This window comes from Ranitomeya imitator, unplaced genomic scaffold (genome assembly GCF_032444005.1).
Source record: "Ranitomeya imitator isolate aRanImi1 unplaced genomic scaffold, aRanImi1.pri SCAFFOLD_1426, whole genome shotgun sequence".
Lineage (NCBI taxonomy): Eukaryota > Metazoa > Chordata > Amphibia > Anura > Dendrobatidae > Ranitomeya > Ranitomeya imitator.
Window position 1 is genome coordinate 1 of NW_027193774.1, and position 18574 is coordinate 18574.

General features: G+C 44.4%; 10 non-coding genes and 1 pseudogene across 10 annotated transcripts; all 11 read left to right on the plus strand.

Annotated features, from left to right (window-relative positions):
* The first annotated feature begins 1412 nt into the window (after positions 1-1412).
* On the plus strand, positions 1413-1605 carry LOC138654207 (U2 spliceosomal RNA). Its single transcript, XR_011316123.1, has one exon. It is a non-coding gene; the product is annotated as a U2 spliceosomal RNA (small nuclear RNA).
* Positions 1606-2582: 977 nt separating this feature from the next.
* On the plus strand, positions 2583-2775 carry LOC138654211 (U2 spliceosomal RNA). Its single transcript, XR_011316126.1, has one exon. It is a non-coding gene; the product is annotated as a U2 spliceosomal RNA (small nuclear RNA).
* Positions 2776-3748: 973 nt separating this feature from the next.
* LOC138654212 (U2 spliceosomal RNA) lies at positions 3749-3941 on the plus strand. The gene has a single exon (XR_011316127.1). It is a non-coding gene; the product is annotated as a U2 spliceosomal RNA (small nuclear RNA).
* Positions 3942-4918: 977 nt separating this feature from the next.
* On the plus strand, positions 4919-5111 carry LOC138654213 (U2 spliceosomal RNA). Its single transcript, XR_011316128.1, has one exon. It is a non-coding gene; the product is annotated as a U2 spliceosomal RNA (small nuclear RNA).
* A 973-nt stretch (positions 5112-6084) lies between these two features.
* On the plus strand, positions 6085-6277 carry LOC138654196 (U2 spliceosomal RNA). Its single transcript, XR_011316113.1, has one exon. It is a non-coding gene; the product is annotated as a U2 spliceosomal RNA (small nuclear RNA).
* A 977-nt stretch (positions 6278-7254) lies between these two features.
* Positions 7255-7447, plus strand: LOC138654197 (U2 spliceosomal RNA). The gene has a single exon (XR_011316114.1). It is a non-coding gene; the product is annotated as a U2 spliceosomal RNA (small nuclear RNA).
* Positions 7448-8424: 977 nt separating this feature from the next.
* Positions 8425-8617, plus strand: LOC138654199 (U2 spliceosomal RNA). The gene has a single exon (XR_011316115.1). It is a non-coding gene; the product is annotated as a U2 spliceosomal RNA (small nuclear RNA).
* Positions 8618-9594: 977 nt separating this feature from the next.
* On the plus strand, positions 9595-9787 carry LOC138654200 (U2 spliceosomal RNA). The gene has a single exon (XR_011316116.1). It is a non-coding gene; the product is annotated as a U2 spliceosomal RNA (small nuclear RNA).
* Positions 9788-10764: 977 nt separating this feature from the next.
* On the plus strand, positions 10765-10957 carry LOC138654201 (U2 spliceosomal RNA). The gene has a single exon (XR_011316117.1). It is a non-coding gene; the product is annotated as a U2 spliceosomal RNA (small nuclear RNA).
* Positions 10958-17127: 6170 nt separating this feature from the next.
* LOC138654210 (U2 spliceosomal RNA) lies at positions 17128-17328 on the plus strand (annotated as a pseudogene).
* A 977-nt stretch (positions 17329-18305) lies between these two features.
* LOC138654202 (U2 spliceosomal RNA) lies at positions 18306-18498 on the plus strand. Its single transcript, XR_011316118.1, has one exon. It is a non-coding gene; the product is annotated as a U2 spliceosomal RNA (small nuclear RNA).
* The last annotated feature ends 76 nt before the right edge of the window (positions 18499-18574 follow it).

Here is an 18574-nt window from a genome sequence, read left to right on the forward strand (position 1 = left end):
TTTTCGCCTCAGTTTTTCATTTTCACACATGGGCAAATAGGATATAAAATGAATCCTAAAATTTTGTTGGGCAATTTCTCCCGAGTATGCCTGATACCTCATATGTGGGGGTAAACCACTGTTTCTGGGCACACGGCATGGGCTCGTGATAAGGGAAGGCGCGCCATTTGACTTTTTGATATGGAAAATTTAGCTCCAATTGTTAGCGGACACCATGTCGGTCGTTTTATAGAGAGCTCCCTCGTGTGGCCTATGCATTGGAGCTACCCCCACAAGTGACCCCATTTTGGAAACTAGACCCCACCAAGAAGGAACTTATCTAGATGCATATTGAGCACTTTAAACCCCCTAGGTGCTTCACAGAAGTTTATAATTGCAGAGCACATAAAAATAAAAAAATAATTTTTCTTTCTCTCAAAAAATGATTTTTTAAGCCTGGAATTTCCTATTTTGCCAAGGGTAATAGGAGAAATTGGACCGCAAATGTTGTTGTCCAGTTTGTCCTGAGTACGCTGATACCTCATATGTGGGGGGTAAAACCAACTGGTTTGTGGCGCACGTGCAGGGGCACTCGGAAGGGAAGGCACGCCAATTGCTTTTTAAATGGAAAATTAGCTCCAATCATTAGCGGACACTCATGTCACGTTTGGAGAGCCCGCCTGTGTGTCTCCTAAACATTGGAGATTCCCCCACATATGACTCCATTTTGGAAACTAGACCCCCCAAAGGAACTAATCTAGATGTGTCGTGGTGAGGACTTGTGAACTTCCAAGTGTCTTCACAGAATTTTTATAACGCAGAGCCATGAAAATAATAAATAAAATATTTCTCTAATATGATTTGTTTTTTAATTCCTGCAAGATTTCTATTACTATTGTTCGCTTAAGGGGTAATGGAGAAATTTGACACCACATTTGTGACCACCGATCATGAATTCTTTTGGAAGACATTGTTTACCTCTTGTGGACCACCGACTTTGAAATGCGGTGTATGATAGGTATTTGAAAAAAAGGAAAACTGGTGTCTGTGCTGATCTCGAATCTGCTAGTCTTGTGTCTTGTAGATACACCTGTGTGAGGAGTATTCTAATGCTTTTGACCAACCAGGTGCGCTGCCTGCAGTCGATAGAATCTTAGCACGGAACCTTCACCTGCAGTCACAATGGGGATGGTGGGTGTGTCAAAGTGGGCAGAGTTATGCAGATTCAAAACGCGTTGGGCGCAGCTTCAACGAGCACACACAGACACACACAGCCAAACAACCGACCAAAACCCAAGCACACCCGAACTGTCATTGAGAATGCATCCAGAGTTTCTGAAAATGTCTTCCTTGCGGCAATCTTTGGCTCGGTCTCCACAATGGGTGTCGGTTGTAGGCCTGGGTGCGTCTGAAATGGCCAACCATTTCAGGCCATCGCTTCTCGGCCTCCTATGGCTAAGATCAAGTGTAGTATCTGTTCTTATCAGTTTAATATCTGATACGTCCCCCATGTGGGGACCATATATTAAATGGCTTTTTGGAACAGGGAGCTGGAAATGGAGCTTGCTCAGTCCACTCCACGCATTGACCCGCTATTGCAGTCTCTCCGGGAACAGTGCACTCCTTCTCTGATCCGGTTTCTAAAAACAGATTGAATGGAAATTAGTCAGCACAGCAAGTTGTCTTGGAACCCTAGATGGGAATTTATTTCAGGGTTGTTAAGGAAGCACATTTCACATGCCGCTGGCTGCCAAATGTAGCATGCTGCTCGATTTCACTTGCCTAATTGCAACATTTTGTGTGCCTTGCTTTCACCTCTGTATGTATGTATGTATGTATGTATGTATGTATGTATGTATGTATGTATGTATGTATGTCAAGCATTGCATTGCATTCAATAGGCAATCAATCAATCAATCAGGCAATCAATTTTCAGTCTTTCCTGGTTGCTGCCACAGGTGTGTTAAGATGTAGGCCTGAATTAGGCCTTTCTTACAGTGTAGCAAATATACTGTGCCATCTACAGAATTAGGCCCCTGCCTGCTGTCAGCACTTGGTATTTAAATTGAAGCATCCAATGAGTAGTTCTGCCATACATACCACATTTGTGACCACCGATCATGAATTCTTTTGGAAGACATTGTTTACCTCTTGTGGACCACCGACTTTGAAATGCGGTGTATGATAGGTATTTGAAAAAAAGGAAAACTGGTGTCTGTGCTGATCTCGAATCTGCTAGTCTTGTGTCTTGTAGATACACCTGTGTGAGGAGTATTCTAATGCTTTTGACCAACCAGGTGCGCTGCCTGCAGTCGATAGAATCTTAGCACGGAACCTTCACCTGCAGTCACAATGGGGATGGTGGGTGTGTCAAAGTGGGCAGAGTTATGCAGATTCAAAACGCGTTGGGCGCAGCTTCAACGAGCACACACAGACACACACAGCCAAACAACCGACCAAAACCCAAGCACACCCGAACTGTCATTGAGAATGCATCCAGAGTTTCTGAAAATGTCTTCCTTGCGGCAATCTTTGGCTCGGTCTCCACAATGGGTGTCGGTTGTAGGCCTGGGTGCGTCTGAAATGGCCAACCATTTCAGGCCATCGCTTCTCGGCCTCCTATGGCTAAGATCAAGTGTAGTATCTGTTCTTATCAGTTTAATATCTGATACGTCCCCCATGTGGGGACCATATATTAAATGGCTTTTTGGAACAGGGAGCTGGAAATGGAGCTTGCTCAGTCCACTCCACGCATTGACCCGCTATTGCAGTCTCTCCGGGAACAGTGCACTCCTTCTCTGATCCGGTTTCTAAAAACAGATTGAATGGAAATTAGTCAGCACAGCAAGTTGTCTTGGAACCCTAGATGGGAATTTATTTCAGGGTTGTTAAGGAAGCACATTTCACATGCCGCTGGCTGCCAAATGTAGCATGCTGCTCGATTTCACTTGCCTAATTGCAACATTTTGTGTGCCTTGCTTTCACCTCTGTATGTATGTATGTATGTATGTATGTATGTATGTATGTATGTATGTATGTATGTCAAGCATTGCATTGCATTCAATAGGCAATCAATCAATCAATCAGGCAATCAATTTTCAGTCTTTCCTGGTTGCTGCCACAGGTGTGTTAAGATGTAGGCCTGAATTAGGCCTTTCTTACAGTGTAGCAAATATACTGTGCCATCTACAGAATTAGGCCCCTGCCTGCTGTCAGCACTTGGTATTTAAATTGAAGCATCCAATGAGTAGTTCTGCCATACATACCACATTTGTGACCACCGATCATGAATTCTTTTGGAAGACATTGTTTACCTCTTGTGGACCACCGACTTTGAAATGCGGTGTATGATAGGTATTTGAAAAAAAGGAAAACTGGTGTCTGTGCTGATCTCGAATCTGCTAGTCTTGTGTCTTGTAGATACACCTGTGTGAGGAGTATTCTAATGCTTTTGACCAACCAGGTGCGCTGCCTGCAGTCGATAGAATCTTAGCACGGAACCTTCACCTGCAGTCACAATGGGGATGGTGGGTGTGTCAAAGTGGGCAGAGTTATGCAGATTCAAAACGCGTTGGGCGCAGCTTCAACGAGCACACACAGACACACACAGCCAAACAACCGACCAAAACCCAAGCACACCCGAACTGTCATTGAGAATGCATCCAGAGTTTCTGAAAATGTCTTCCTTGCGGCAATCTTTGGCTCGGTCTCCACAATGGGTGTCGGTTGTAGGCCTGGGTGCGTCTGAAATGGCCAACCATTTCAGGCCATCGCTTCTCGGCCTCCTATGGCTAAGATCAAGTGTAGTATCTGTTCTTATCAGTTTAATATCTGATACGTCCCCCATGTGGGGACCATATATTAAATGGCTTTTTGGAACAGGGAGCTGGAAATGGAGCTTGCTCAGTCCACTCCACGCATTGACCCGCTATTGCAGTCTCTCCGGGAACAGTGCACTCCTTCTCTGATCCGGTTTCTAAAAACAGATTGAATGGAAATTAGTCAGCACAGCAAGTTGTCTTGGAACCCTAGATGGGAATTTATTTCAGGGTTGTTAAGGAAGCACATTTCACATGCCGCTGGCTGCCAAATGTAGCATGCTGCTCGATTTCACTTGCCTAATTGCAACATTTTGTGTGCCTTGCTTTCACCTCTGTATGTATGTATGTATGTATGTATGTATGTATGTATGTATGTATGTATGTATGTATGTCAAGCATTGCATTGCATTCAATAGGCAATCAATCAATCAATCAGGCAATCAATTTTCAGTCTTTCCTGGTTGCTGCCACAGGTGTGTTAAGATGTAGGCCTGAATTAGGCCTTTCTTACAGTGTAGCAAATATACTGTGCCATCTACAGAATTAGGCCCCTGCCTGCTGTCAGCACTTGGTATTTAAATTGAAGCATCCAATGAGTAGTTCTGCCATACATACCACATTTGTGACCACCGATCATGAATTCTTTTGGAAGACATTGTTTACCTCTTGTGGACCACCGACTTTGAAATGCGGTGTATGATAGGTATTTGAAAAAAAGGAAAACTGGTGTCTGTGCTGATCTCGAATCTGCTAGTCTTGTGTCTTGTAGATACACCTGTGTGAGGAGTATTCTAATGCTTTTGACCAACCAGGTGCGCTGCCTGCAGTCGATAGAATCTTAGCACGGAACCTTCACCTGCAGTCACAATGGGGATGGTGGGTGTGTCAAAGTGGGCAGAGTTATGCAGATTCAAAACGCGTTGGGCGCAGCTTCAACGAGCACACACAGACACACACAGCCAAACAACCGACCAAAACCCAAGCACACCCGAACTGTCATTGAGAATGCATCCAGAGTTTCTGAAAATGTCTTCCTTGCGGCAATCTTTGGCTCGGTCTCCACAATGGGTGTCGGTTGTAGGCCTGGGTGCGTCTGAAATGGCCAACCATTTCAGGCCATCGCTTCTCGGCCTCCTATGGCTAAGATCAAGTGTAGTATCTGTTCTTATCAGTTTAATATCTGATACGTCCCCCATGTGGGGACCATATATTAAATGGCTTTTTGGAACAGGGAGCTGGAAATGGAGCTTGCTCAGTCCACTCCACGCATTGACCCGCTATTGCAGTCTCTCCGGGAACAGTGCACTCCTTCTCTGATCCGGTTTCTAAAAACAGATTGAATGGAAATTAGTCAGCACAGCAAGTTGTCTTGGAACCCTAGATGGGAATTTATTTCAGGGTTGTTAAGGAAGCACATTTCACATGCCGCTGGCTGCCAAATGTAGCATGCTGCTCGATTTCACTTGCCTAATTGCAACATTTTGTGTGCCTTGCTTTCACCTCTGTATGTATGTATGTATGTATGTATGTATGTATGTATGTATGTATGTATGTATGTCAAGCATTGCATTGCATTCAATAGGCAATCAATCAATCAATCAGGCAATCAATTTTCAGTCTTTCCTGGTTGCTGCCACAGGTGTGTTAAGATGTAGGCCTGAATTAGGCCTTTCTTACAGTGTAGCAAATATACTGTGCCATCTACAGAATTAGGCCCCTGCCTGCTGTCAGCACTTGGTATTTAAATTGAAGCATCCAATGAGTAGTTCTGCCATACATACCACATTTGTGACCACCGATCATGAATTCTTTTGGAAGACATTGTTTACCTCTTGTGGACCACCGACTTTGAAATGCGGTGTATGATAGGTATTTGAAAAAAAGGAAAACTGGTGTCTGTGCTGATCTCGAATCTGCTAGTCTTGTGTCTTGTAGATACACCTGTGTGAGGAGTATTCTAATGCTTTTGACCAACCAGGTGCGCTGCCTGCAGTCGATAGAATCTTAGCACGGAACCTTCACCTGCAGTCACAATGGGGATGGTGGGTGTGTCAAAGTGGGCAGAGTTATGCAGATTCAAAACGCGTTGGGCGCAGCTTCAACGAGCACACACAGACACACACAGCCAAACAACCGACCAAAACCCAAGCACACCCGAACTGTCATTGAGAATGCATCCAGAGTTTCTGAAAATGTCTTCCTTGCGGCAATCTTTGGCTCGGTCTCCACAATGGGTGTCGGTTGTAGGCCTGGGTGCGTCTGAAATGGCCAACCATTTCAGGCCATCGCTTCTCGGCCTCCTATGGCTAAGATCAAGTGTAGTATCTGTTCTTATCAGTTTAATATCTGATACGTCCCCCATGTGGGGACCATATATTAAATGGCTTTTTGGAACAGGGAGCTGGAAATGGAGCTTGCTCAGTCCACTCCACGCATTGACCCGCTATTGCAGTCTCTCCGGGAACAGTGCACTCCTTCTCTGATCCGGTTTCTAAAAACAGATTGAATGGAAATTAGTCAGCACAGCAAGTTGTCTTGGAACCCTAGATGGGAATTTATTTCAGGGTTGTTAAGGAAGCACATTTCACATGCCGCTGGCTGCCAAATGTAGCATGCTGCTCGATTTCACTTGCCTAATTGCAACATTTTGTGTGCCTTGCTTTCACCTCTGTATGTATGTATGTATGTATGTATGTATGTATGTATGTATGTATGTATGTATGTATGTCAAGCATTGCATTGCATTCAATAGGCAATCAATCAATCAATCAGGCAATCAATTTTCAGTCTTTCCTGGTTGCTGCCACAGGTGTGTTAAGATGTAGGCCTGAATTAGGCCTTTCTTACAGTGTAGCAAATATACTGTGCCATCTACAGAATTAGGCCCCTGCCTGCTGTCAGCACTTGGTATTTAAATTGAAGCATCCAATGAGTAGTTCTGCCATACATACCACATTTGTGACCACCGATCATGAATTCTTTTGGAAGACATTGTTTACCTCTTGTGGACCACCGACTTTGAAATGCGGTGTATGATAGGTATTTGAAAAAAAGGAAAACTGGTGTCTGTGCTGATCTCGAATCTGCTAGTCTTGTGTCTTGTAGATACACCTGTGTGAGGAGTATTCTAATGCTTTTGACCAACCAGGTGCGCTGCCTGCAGTCGATAGAATCTTAGCACGGAACCTTCACCTGCAGTCACAATGGGGATGGTGGGTGTGTCAAAGTGGGCAGAGTTATGCAGATTCAAAACGCGTTGGGCGCAGCTTCAACGAGCACACACAGACACACACAGCCAAACAACCGACCAAAACCCAAGCACACCCGAACTGTCATTGAGAATGCATCCAGAGTTTCTGAAAATGTCTTCCTTGCGGCAATCTTTGGCTCGGTCTCCACAATGGGTGTCGGTTGTAGGCCTGGGTGCGTCTGAAATGGCCAACCATTTCAGGCCATCGCTTCTCGGCCTCCTATGGCTAAGATCAAGTGTAGTATCTGTTCTTATCAGTTTAATATCTGATACGTCCCCCATGTGGGGACCATATATTAAATGGCTTTTTGGAACAGGGAGCTGGAAATGGAGCTTGCTCAGTCCACTCCACGCATTGACCCGCTATTGCAGTCTCTCCGGGAACAGTGCACTCCTTCTCTGATCCGGTTTCTAAAAACAGATTGAATGGAAATTAGTCAGCACAGCAAGTTGTCTTGGAACCCTAGATGGGAATTTATTTCAGGGTTGTTAAGGAAGCACATTTCACATGCCGCTGGCTGCCAAATGTAGCATGCTGCTCGATTTCACTTGCCTAATTGCAACATTTTGTGTGCCTTGCTTTCACCTCTGTATGTATGTATGTATGTATGTATGTATGTATGTATGTATGTATGTATGTATGTATGTCAAGCATTGCATTGCATTCAATAGGCAATCAATCAATCAATCAGGCAATCAATTTTCAGTCTTTCCTGGTTGCTGCCACAGGTGTGTTAAGATGTAGGCCTGAATTAGGCCTTTCTTACAGTGTAGCAAATATACTGTGCCATCTACAGAATTAGGCCCCTGCCTGCTGTCAGCACTTGGTATTTAAATTGAAGCATCCAATGAGTAGTTCTGCCATACATACCACATTTGTGACCACCGATCATGAATTCTTTTGGAAGACATTGTTTACCTCTTGTGGACCACCGACTTTGAAATGCGGTGTATGATAGGTATTTGAAAAAAAGGAAAACTGGTGTCTGTGCTGATCTCGAATCTGCTAGTCTTGTGTCTTGTAGATACACCTGTGTGAGGAGTATTCTAATGCTTTTGACCAACCAGGTGCGCTGCCTGCAGTCGATAGAATCTTAGCACGGAACCTTCACCTGCAGTCACAATGGGGATGGTGGGTGTGTCAAAGTGGGCAGAGTTATGCAGATTCAAAACGCGTTGGGCGCAGCTTCAACGAGCACACACAGACACACACAGCCAAACAACCGACCAAAACCCAAGCACACCCGAACTGTCATTGAGAATGCATCCAGAGTTTCTGAAAATGTCTTCCTTGCGGCAATCTTTGGCTCGGTCTCCACAATGGGTGTCGGTTGTAGGCCTGGGTGCGTCTGAAATGGCCAACCATTTCAGGCCATCGCTTCTCGGCCTCCTATGGCTAAGATCAAGTGTAGTATCTGTTCTTATCAGTTTAATATCTGATACGTCCCCCATGTGGGGACCATATATTAAATGGCTTTTTGGAACAGGGAGCTGGAAATGGAGCTTGCTCAGTCCACTCCACGCATTGACCCGCTATTGCAGTCTCTCCGGGAACAGTGCACTCCTTCTCTGATCCGGTTTCTAAAAACAGATTGAATGGAAATTAGTCAGCACAGCAAGTTGTCTTGGAACCCTAGATGGGAATTTATTTCAGGGTTGTTAAGGAAGCACATTTCACATGCCGCTGGCTGCCAAATGTAGCATGCTGCTCGATTTCACTTGCCTAATTGCAACATTTTGTGTGCCTTGCTTTCACCTCTGTATGTATGTATGTATGTATGTATGTATGTATGTATGTATGTATGTATGTATGTATGTCAAGCATTGCATTGCATTCAATAGGCAATCAATCAATCAATCAGGCAATCAATTTTCAGTCTTTCCTGGTTGCTGCCACAGGTGTGTTAAGATGTAGGCCTGAATTAGGCCTTTCTTACAGTGTAGCAAATATACTGTGCCATCTACAGAATTAGGCCCCTGCCTGCTGTCAGCACTTGGTATTTAAATTGAAGCATCCAATGAGTAGTTCTGCCATACATACCACATTTGTGACCACCGATCATGAATTCTTTTGGAAGACATTGTTTACCTCTTGTGGACCACCGACTTTGAAATGCGGTGTATGATAGGTATTTGAAAAAAAGGAAAACTGGTGTCTGTGCTGATCTCGAATCTGCTAGTCTTGTGTCTTGTAGATACACCTGTGTGAGGAGTATTCTAATGCTTTTGACCAACCAGGTGCGCTGCCTGCAGTCGATAGAATCTTAGCACGGAACCTTCACCTGCAGTCACAATGGGGATGGTGGGTGTGTCAAAGTGGGCAGAGTTATGCAGATTCAAAACGCGTTGGGCGCAGCTTCAACGAGCACACACAGACACACACAGCCAAACAACCGACCAAAACCCAAGCACACCCGAACTGTCATTGAGAATGCATCCAGAGTTTCTGAAAATGTCTTCCTTGCGGCAATCTTTGGCTCGGTCTCCACAATGGGTGTCGGTTGTAGGCCTGGGTGCGTCTGAAATGGCCAACCATTTCAGGCCATCGCTTCTCGGCCTCCTATGGCTAAGATCAAGTGTAGTATCTGTTCTTATCAGTTTAATATCTGATACGTCCCCCATGTGGGGACCATATATTAAATGGCTTTTTGGAACAGGGAGCTGGAAATGGAGCTTGCTCAGTCCACTCCACGCATTGACCCGCTATTGCAGTCTCTCCGGGAACAGTGCACTCCTTCTCTGATCCGGTTTCTAAAAACAGATTGAATGGAAATTAGTCAGCACAGCAAGTTGTCTTGGAACCCTAGATGGGAATTTATTTCAGGGTTGTTAAGGAAGCACATTTCACATGCCGCTGGCTGCCAAATGTAGCATGCTGCTCGATTTCACTTGCCTAATTGCAACATTTTGTGTGCCTTGCTTTCACCTCTGTATGTATGTATGTATGTATGTATGTATGTATGTATGTATGTATGTATGTATGTATGTCAAGCATTGCATTGCATTCAATAGGCAATCAATCAATCAATCAGGCAATCAATTTTCAGTCTTTCCTGGTTGCTGCCACAGGTGTGTTAAGATGTAGGCCTGAATTAGGCCTTTCTTACAGTGTAGCAAATATACTGTGCCATCTACAGAATTAGGCCCCTGCCTGCTGTCAGCACTTGGTATTTAAATTGAAGCATCCAATGAGTAGTTCTGCCATACATACCACATTTGTGACCACCGATCATGAATTCTTTTGGAAGACATTGTTTACCTCTTGTGGACCACCGACTTTGAAATGCGGTGTATGATAGGTATTTGAAAAAAAGGAAAACTGGTGTCTGTGCTGATCTCGAATCTGCTAGTCTTGTGTCTTGTAGATACACCTGTGTGAGGAGTATTCTAATGCTTTTGACCAACCAGGTGCGCTGCCTGCAGTCGATAGAATCTTAGCACGGAACCTTCACCTGCAGTCACAATGGGGATGGTGGGTGTGTCAAAGTGGGCAGAGTTATGCAGATTCAAAACGCGTTGGGCGCAGCTTCAACGAGCACACACAGACACACACAGCCAAACAACCGACCAAAACCCAAGCACACCCGAACTGTCATTGAGAATGCATCCAGAGTTTCTGAAAATGTCTTCCTTGCGGCAATCTTTGGCTCGGTCTCCACAATGGGTGTCGGTTGTAGGCCTGGGTGCGTCTGAAATGGCCAACCATTTCAGGCCATCGCTTCTCGGCCTCCTATGGCTAAGATCAAGTGTAGTATCTGTTCTTATCAGTTTAATATCTGATACGTCCCCCATGTGGGGACCATATATTAAATGGCTTTTTGGAACAGGGAGCTGGAAATGGAGCTTGCTCAGTCCACTCCACGCATTGACCCGCTATTGCAGTCTCTCCGGGAACAGTGCACTCCTTCTCTGATCCGGTTTCTAAAAACAGATTGAATGGAAATTAGTCAGCACAGCAAGTTGTCTTGGAACCCTAGATGGGAATTTATTTCAGGGTTGTTAAGGAAGCACATTTCACATGCCGCTGGCTGCCAAATGTAGCATGCTGCTCGATTTCACTTGCCTAATTGCAACATTTTGTGTGCCTTGCTTTCACCTCTGTATGTATGTATGTATGTATGTATGTATGTATGTATGTATGTATGTATGTATGTATGTCAAGCATTGCATTGCATTCAATAGGCAATCAATCAATCAATCAGGCAATCAATTTTCAGTCTTTCCTGGTTGCTGCCACAGGTGTGTTAAGATGTAGGCCTGAATTAGGCCTTTCTTACAGTGTAGCAAATATACTGTGCCATCTACAGAATTAGGCCCCTGCCTGCTGTCAGCACTTGGTATTTAAATTGAAGCATCCAATGAGTAGTTCTGCCATACATACCACATTTGTGACCACCGATCATGAATTCTTTTGGAAGACATTGTTTACCTCTTGTGGACCACCGACTTTGAAATGCGGTGTATGATAGGTATTTGAAAAAAAGGAAAACTGGTGTCTGTGCTGATCTCGAATCTGCTAGTCTTGTGTCTTGTAGATACACCTGTGTGAGGAGTATTCTAATGCTTTTGACCAACCAGGTGCGCTGCCTGCAGTCGATAGAATCTTAGCACGGAACCTTCACCTGCAGTCACAATGGGGATGGTGGGTGTGTCAAAGTGGGCAGAGTTATGCAGATTCAAAACGCGTTGGGCGCAGCTTCAACGAGCACACACAGACACACACAGCCAAACAACCGACCAAAACCCAAGCACACCCGAACTGTCATTGAGAATGCATCCAGAGTTTCTGAAAATGTCTTCCTTGCGGCAATCTTTGGCTCGGTCTCCACAATGGGTGTCGGTTGTAGGCCTGGGTGCGTCTGAAATGGCCAACCATTTCAGGCCATCGCTTCTCGGCCTTTTGGCTGCGATCGATCAGTTTTAACTGTGAGATTGTAGTCAGGTCGGGTGCTTTCGGTACCCTTTCTCTCGGCCTGGGGGGATCGCTCCTCTTCGGAGGGGCTTCACCCCCCTGCTGCTATAGGGAGAGAGGATTAGTCCGGAGCAACGAGTTGCGATCGCCTTAAAAGGGCGCTAGCCTTTTTTTGTGTTTACAGCTGGAGTTCTTTTTCGGAAGGATGCCGGCTGCACTTACCTATGCATCGGGAGAACCCCGGATGAGGAACACGGTCCGTATCGAGGTCTTGGAGAGATTCAGAAAGGAGAAAGGAATACGCTACGTTTGCAACACCGTCCTACTTGGGATCCTGGAGTTCGGCAGAGAGGACATCTTCTGTTTTCAGGACAATGAGCAGAAAGGTACTTATACTATTACCTTTAGGAGCCATGGTTGTTGTCAGCAGTTGGTCCAAAAGGTGAATGACAACATCTTTGCTGATGAACTGGAGGGCCTGGTCTTCTCCCTGCTTTTCGTCCAAGAGGAGGTACAAATGGTTGTTTTCTTTCCAAATCCTTTTGTGGAAGTATTGGACATTTTAACCTGTTTGCGTCGCTATTGCGATGAAGTCACTTTTCAAGGGAATGTTAAAAATGCCGTTGGTTTCTGGTGTGGCAAGCGGAAATTCCTGGTGCGGCTGAAGAAGAATCCTGAGGGCTTTGGAGGAACAGAACATCCCCCCTCTACCATCACCATTGGGAAGAGCCGTGGCTACTTATTCTACACAGGTATGCCTATGTATTGCAGGAACTGTGGCAAGATGGGGCATACCCAAGGGAATTGTGGGGAAAGAAAGCAATTCCGCTGCAGTAATTGTGGCCAATTCGGACACTTCATGAAGGATTGCCCTCAGAAGAAGGCTTGTAACCTGTGCGGGGAGGATGGACATATGTTCCGAGGATGCCCGCATAGGACCAAAGTCCGTACGTATGCAGAGGCGGCCGAGAGACCCGTGCCAAGGAAGGAACCAGCTATTGTCCCGGTCCATGCTGAGCCGAGTATCCCGGAGACCGGAGTAAGGCCTGAGCCAAGTCCCACTGTTCCTACAGCAGGGGAGGCGGCTGAGAAGGCCAAGGGCGCAGAGGAGAAGGTGGGGACGGAGCAGGAGTGTGGTGGCCCTCAGGGAGGCCCTCCTGTGTCGAAGTCCCGGAAAAAGGGCGGAGGGCGGACCACCCAGAGACTGGAGCAGGGGGACTCTCCCGTTGGGGGGGTAACCCTTGTGTCGAAGGTCTCGGATGAGGCTGGTGTGTTGGAGCAGAGCGCCCCCACTACGTTGGCAGTGGGGGGCACTGTGGCGAAGACCCCAGTCATTCCCAGGGACTCGAGCCAGCAGACCGCAGTTTTTTCTCCTACAGGTGATGGTGTGGATAAGGTCATGGTGTCAGATCTGGAGGTCCCCCAGGAAGTAAGAGGCCATGTAGCTGTCACAGAGGACGACTGTACGAGTGAGCTGCCTGAGCCTTCTGGAAAGAAGCTGCGAGGGGATACTCTTCTGGAGGCCAATCCAGAGTCTCCGGATGTGTGTTTTCCCAGCGGAGACATGTGGCTGAACACGGACTCTTCTGGGTATCCATTACCTGGTTCCTCGGATCCCCAGAACATTGACTCTTTTTCCTCACTGCCAGAGGTGTTTGATGAGTTCATAGGAAACATTATGGATACCTCTCCTCCATGACATAAATGCCATCCATGAGGTGTCTCTCACTTAATGTGAGATCTCTAAAGAGCCCTGTCCGCAGGGCTGCTCTTTTTGATTTTTTTGAAACATTAGACTTTGATATATGTTTTTTACAGGAGTGTGGTCTGCAGCATGGAATCCGGTATAACGAGATAAAAAAGGACTGGAAACTAGGGCCCTCTGTATGGTCGGGCTCGAACGAAAACAAGTCTGCTGGTGTGGGTCTGCTCTGCCGAGGTAATAACATCATCATCTCCTCTGTTACTGAGATTGTACCCGGCAGAGCTATCCTAGTGCATTTGTGTTTTAATAATTTTAATTTCCGTGTCATTAATGTGTACGCTCCACCAGATAAACAGGAGCGTATACGTTTGTTTGAAATTCTACCGGTATTCTGTGTAGGGTCATCTCCTCTCTTGGTAGCTGGGGACTTTAATTGCCTGAATGTGAATGAGCGCCGAGGAGGGGGTGACCCAATCCGTAAGTTAGATAAGTCGTGTTTTTTACTAAATAGCTTGCAGACTGATTTTAAGTTATGCGATGCCTGGAGGTCGCTTTCGCCGACGGACCCAGGATTTACATGGTCCGGTCGGGGAGTGGCTTCCAGGATCGATTTTATGTTTTTATCTGAGGATTTTAGCCCTGTACAATTTGTTTTAATGCCTAATTTATTCTCTGATCATAAAATGTTAAGCGTAAAGATAGAGTATCAAGGAGAGCTGAGGATAAATAGAGGTTTGTGGCGTCTGGGGGTCCATTTGCTGGAAGACCCTCAGGTGAGGTCAGACTTCTGTAATGCCTACCAGGAATGGAGACAGTTAAGGCCTCCATATATTAAAATCCTATCCTGGTGGGAAGTGATCAAAGATAAAATAAGGTTTTTTTTTATCAGGGCTGGAAAGAGGAAGGCGCGGCGGAAAAAGCAGATTTATGTAAATTTAAATATGAGACTGCAAACTCTCCATAAATTTAAAGAGATAGGACTAGAGGTGGAAGATGATATTGCAAGCCTAAAAACTGAAATACAATTGTGCCTTGATCAAAAAGGTAAAGAAATAATTTTTAATTCCAAAGTGAAACATTTAGAAGAAGGTGAGAAGTGTACACGTTTCTTTTTTAAAAAAGTGATGGAGAAAAAGGAGACGATCACCTGTCTTGATGGAGAAACAACTGTGGAAGGTATGAAGAAGGTGGCTTTTAATTTTTATAGAGACCTTTTTAGTAAAAAAAGTGTAAATAATGTTTTTTTACAAGATGCTCTTAATATCCTGGATTTTAAGTTAAGTTCTGTAGACCAGGGGTTTTTAATAGAAGATCTTAGCATGGAAGAACTTTTTAGTGTTTTTAAAAGTTTTTCAAAAGGGAAAGCCCCAGGAGCAGATGGTCTACCTGTTGAATTTTATTTGACTTTTTGGGATGTTTTAAAGGAGGATCTTTTAGCACTTTTTAAAGAGGTTTTTATGTGTTCAGAGCTGCCTAAGTCATGGAGGAGGGGGATAGTGTCCTTAATTTATAAGAAAAAGGGCGCTCGTGATGACCTCAGGAATTGGAGGCCTATCACCCTCCTCAACATGGACTATAAAGTTTTAGCTAAAATTATTGCTTGTCGTTTTAAAACTGTGATTAATAAATTGATACAACCCGAACAAGTATGTGGAGTACCAGGGAGGAATATTGCTGAGATTTTAAATGTTATTAGAGATGCAATATGGTACTCTAGGGATAGAAGTCAGAGCCTGGCCCTGTTGGCGCTGGACTTTGAAAAGGCGTTTGACAGGGTCTCGCATGAGTATCTTTTTAAAGTTTTAAAACAAATGGCGATCCCCGACATGTTTTTATCTCGTATTATGATTTTATATAATAATGTGTTTTCTCAAATTTCTGTCAATGGTTTTTTAACAGATTTTATCCCGTTGGAATCCGGAGTGAAGCAGGGGTGTCCATTATCCCCAATTCTTTTTATTTGTGCTATGGAACCCCTGCTGTGTATGATCCGGAGAGATAAAGTGGTCCGAGGGGTTCCTATTCCGGGTGGAGGAGGGGCCCAAGTCAAAGTATTTGCCTACATGGATGATGTTACTGCCATCTGTACAGATCCTGCTTCACTCCGGAGAGTGGTAATGTGCACCAATTTTTTTAGTCAGGCTTCAGGTTTTAAAATGAATTTTAATAAAACTGAATGTTTGATTTTGGGTTCCTGGGATACAAATGACCTACCAGCAGTAAAATTGAGGCACGACGAGGTAAAAATTTTGGGTATAGTATTTGATGCTAAAAATGATGGACACGTGAGCTGGGAGGAGGTACAGCATAAAATGGTGAAAAAGCTCTCCTTCTGGAATTTGAGATGCTTGTCGATTGAAGGGAAAATTTTAATTATTAAATCTGTTTTATTGCCTATGATGCTTTATGTTGCCATGGTATATCCTCCTTCTGAGTTGATACTAAAAAAACTAACTCGATGTATTTTTATGTTCATTTGGGGATCAAAAATGGAAAAGCTGAGGCGAACGGAAATGTACAAGAAACAACAAAATGGAGGAAAAGATGTCCCTGACTTGCATTTGTATTTATATGTAAATTTCTTTTGTTTTTGTTTTAAAGTTTTTAACACTAATTCTACTTTTAGTCTGTTTTTAAAATATACTTGCGGTTTTATCTTTAAAAAATGGTTCAGGCCATGTTTATCAGCACCCATTTTATTATGCCCGCCCAAGCATTTTATTGTTTTAGAAAAGGTGATAAGGACTTATAAATTAAAGGACTTGGATGCCGATCTCCTTCTGGACAGAAAAAAATTGATGGTTCATCTGAGAAGAGAAGAAGGAGTGTCCCCTGTGAGCAACTTCTCCTGGAGTAGATCCAAGCGTGTGTGGAGGAACGTTTTTGGGAAATTCTTGGCCAACATTCACAAAGACATCGCATGGATGGCTGCCCACCAGTGCCTCCCAACCAGAGACTTCCAGCACAGGAGAGGCCTGGTGGCGCGGGCAAAGTGCCCAAGAGACTCTTGCCGAGAGGATGAGACTGTTTTGCACCTTTTCTGGAACTGCTGTTTTGCACAAGAACTTTGGGGGAGATTGGGGATACTTTTAAAATGGGTTTGTGGTCTTAAAGATTTTAGCTATGAGTATGTTTTATATGGACTTTTTAATTGCCCCACTACACACCAGTTCAAAGTATGCTGGTGTATAATAAACTGTGCCAAAAATGCAATCTGGAAAGCGAGAAACATTTTACTTTTTAACCGTGATTTTATCTCTGTAAATGATTGTATTAAATTGGCTTTTAGTGAAATGTTTATTTATTTCTTAAAGGATGTTAAAGATGTGGGGAAGAAGGAAGCGAATCGTAGATGGTGTTTTTATATGTGGAATACTGTTTTATATTAAGTTGTTTCATGTTGTTGTATTTTATTATTGTAATTGTTTATGTTTCTTTTGCACAAAAGGTTTCATTTTTTCTTGTTGTTCTATGTCTTATGACTAAATAAAATTTTGTTGAAACCTTATCTGTTCTTATCAGTTTAATATCTGATACGTCCCCCATGTGGGGACCATATATTAAATGGCTTTTTGGAACAGGGAGCTGGAAATGGAGCTTGCTCAGTCCACTCCACGCATTGACCCGCTATTGCAGTCTCTCCGGGAACAGTGCACTCCTTCTCTGATCCGGTTTCTAAAAACAGATTGAATGGAAATTAGTCAGCACAGCAAGTTGTCTTGGAACCCTAGATGGGAATTTATTTCAGGGTTGTTAAGGAAGCACATTTCACATGCCGCTGGCTGCCAAATGTAGCATGCTGCTCGATTTCACTTGCCTAATTGCAACATTTTGTGTGCCTTGCTTTCACCTCTGTATGTATGTATGTATGTATGTATGTATGTATGTATGTATGTATGTATGTATGTATGTCAAGCATTGCATTGCATTCAATAGGCAATCAATCAATCAATCAGGCAATCAATTTTCAGTCTTTCCTGGTTGCTGCCACAGGTGTGTTAAGATGTAGGCCTGAATTAGGCCTTTCTTACAGTGTAGCAAATATACTGTGCCATCTACAGAATTAGGCCCCTGCCTGCTGTCAGCACTTGGTATTTAAATTGAAGCATCCAATGAGTAGTTCTGCCATACATACCACATTTGTGACCACCGATCATGAATTCTTTTGGAAGACATTGTTTACCTCTTGTGGACCACCGACTTTGAAATGCGGTGTATGATAGGTATTTGAAAAAAAGGAAAACTGGTGTCTGTGCTGATCTCGAATCTGCTAGTCTTGTGTCTTGTAGATACACCTGTGTGAGGAGTATTCTAATGCTTTTGACCAACCAGGTGCGCTGCCTGCAGTCGATAGAATCTTAGCACGGAACCTTCACCTGCAGTCACAATGGGGATGGTGGGTGTGTCAAAGTGGGCAGAGTTATGCAGATTCAAAACGCGTTGGGCGCAGCTTCAACGAGCACACACAGACACACACAGCCAAACAACCGACCAAAACCCAAGCACACCCGAACTGTCATTGAGAATGCATCCAGAGTTTCTGAAAATGTCTTCCTTGCGGCAATCTTTGGCTCGGTCTCCACAATGGGTGTCGGTTGTAGGCCTGGGTGCGTCTGAAATGGCCAACCATTTCAGGCCATCGCTTCTCGGCCTCCTATGGCTAAGATCAAGTGTAGTATCTGTTCTTATCAGTTTAATATCTGATACGTCCCCCATGTGGGGACCATATATTAAATGGCTTTTTGGAACAGGGAGCTGGAAATGGAGCTTGCTCAGTCCACTCCACGCATTGACCCGCTATTGCAGTCTCTCCGGGAACAGTGCACTCCTTCTCTGATCCGGTTTCTAAAAACAGATTGAATGGAAATTAGTCAGCACAGCAAGTTGTCTTGGAACCCTAGATGGGA